This window comes from Vigna unguiculata, chromosome 6 (assembly GCF_037176805.1).
Source record: "Vigna unguiculata cultivar grain cowpea cultivar isolate G323 ecotype 2 chromosome 6, ASM3717680v1, whole genome shotgun sequence".
NCBI classification, from domain to species: Eukaryota; Viridiplantae; Streptophyta; class Magnoliopsida; order Fabales; family Fabaceae; genus Vigna; species Vigna unguiculata.
In genome coordinates this window covers 1180533-1183032 of record NC_140797.1, presented here as the reverse complement: position 1 = coordinate 1183032, position 2500 = coordinate 1180533, and positions in this window count along the sequence as shown.

Below are 2500 nucleotides of genomic sequence, written 5' to 3'. Positions count from 1 at the left end.
CCGAATTATGTTAACTGGGTCGCTAAAGTAAACCCGAGTTCATATAATGCACCGCATCCAAAAGAACTAGCCACAACACGTGCATCACTGAGATGTTTCACTAGATGGAACACGTGCGTGACATTAGGATCCTCCAACACCTCTTCGTGATGGAAAGATAGAATTCGAAGCAACCACAGAAGTACCGTCTAGTGGGTAGGCAACACAGGGACTGATCAACCAATATCACCCAAGGCAACGGGTGAAAATGGAAGAGATGCATGCTTGACCGTTCGATACGCAAGGCATGGAGCCAGCCAGCAAGTGCATCTCGATTACAACTCACACACCCTCACGTTCGCAAGACACCACACCACAAGACGGTCCACCCCCCACCTACCATGGGCAAGCAAGCAAATGGAAACATCAAGTGACGCATGGTCAAGCATCGCTAGGCATGAAAATAACTTTCCACAATATCCGAGGGACTAGCTGCCGAGCTAACCAACGATCAGTGACGACCGTGTGTTGGTATTAATAAAGCTCAACAACTATGAAGAGGCTAGTTGTGCCATGATAAACATGCTAACGCACGCACCACGTGAGGGGGGAGGCCTCATCAAGCTCCCTTTAAAACCTGCCAGTGTGGAGCTGGCCGGCTCAAGGAGCACTCCCCCCCTATAAGAGGTTAATATGCAAAAGGCAAAATTGTACAAGTAGATACACTTTTTTTGAGCAGACATAAGTCCATATCTCGGGCTACACTTCGAATTTTGATGCGATTTTTTGCAGTAATTCGTAGAATAATGGTATCTCCTTGCTCACCAAATTTCATAATTTTTCTCGAAGGGGAACTATTTTTTTTATTTTTTTTACTTACCGGGTATGTGTAAAATCGGGAAAAATAGAAAAGCACATGTAGACTTCGAATTTCGACCTCATTTTTTCCAGTCCACCACTAAACAATATCAGGAACCTCCCCACCAAATTTCATTCAGTTTGGCCAAGGTCTTAAATTTGACAAATTTTGGCACCAAGCTATCTAGTCGTCGTGCACCGACCAACTTGGCCAAGTGCAAAATGCATCCAATTCAAAACTTTTGTGCACCAACACTTTTACAGTACTCATTTGGGGACATTTGGAGGCCTTTCCAACCCTCACATCTCAAAAACCACGAATTTCATTTTTTCACAAAACTCCCCACCAAGCCTTCTAGCTATGCCGCGGTGCACCGCCAACATTGGCCATGTGCAAAACCCTCCGAACTCAAAACTTTCGTGCACCAAGAATTTCATGGTATTCATTTGGGGACATTTGGAGGCCTTTCCAATCCTCACATCTCAAAAACCACGAATTTCATTTTTTCACAAAACTCCCCACCAAGCCTTCTAGCTATGCCGCGGTGCACCGCCAACATTGGCCATGTGCAAAACCCTCCGAACTCAAAACTTTCGTGCACCAAGAATTTCATGGTATTCATTTGGGGGCATTTGGAGGCCTTTCCAACCCTCACATCTCAAAAACCACGAATTTCATTTTTTCACAAATCTCCCCACCAAGCCATTTAGCTATGCCGTGGTGCACCGCCAACCTTGCCCATGTGCAAAACCCAACCAACTCAAAACTTTCGTGCACCAAGACTTTCATGGTATTCATTTGGGGGCATTTGGAGGCCATTCCAACCCTCACATCTCAAAAACCACGAATTTCATTTTTTCACAAAACTCCCCACCAAGCCATTTAGCTATGCCGTGGTGCACCGCCAACCTTGCCCATGTGCAAAACCCAACCAACTCAAAACTTTCGTGCACCAAGACTTTCATGGTATTCATTTGGGGGCATTTGGAGGCCATTCCAACCCTCACATCTCAAAAACCACGAATTTCATTTTTTCACAAAACTCCCCACCAAGCCATTTAGCTATGCCGTGGTGCACCGACCAACTTGGCCATGTGCAAAACCCAACAAACTCAAAACTTTCGTGCACAAAGACTTTCATGGTATTCATTTGGGGGCATTTGGAGGCCTTTCCAACCTTCACAACTCAAAAACCACGAATTTCATTTTTTCACAAAACTCCCCACCAAGCCATTTAGCTATGCCGTGGTGCACCGACAACCTTGCCCATGTGCAAAACCCAACCAACTCAAAACTTTCGTGCACCAAGACTTTCATGGTATTCATTTGGGGGCATTTGGAGGCCATTCCAACCCTCACATATCAAAAACCACGAATTTCATTTTTTCACAAAACTCCCCACCAAGCCATTTAGCTATGCCGTGGTGCACCGACAACCTTGCCCATGTGCAAAACCCAACCAACTCAAAACTTTCGTGCACCAAGACTTTCATGGTATTCATTTGGGGGCATTTGGAGGCCTTTCCAACCCTCACATCTCAAAAACCACGAATTTCATTTTTTCACAAAACTCCCCACCAAGCCATTTAGCTATGCCGTGGTGCACCGACAACCTTGCCCATGTGCAAAACCCAACCAACTCAAAACTTTCGTGCACCAAGA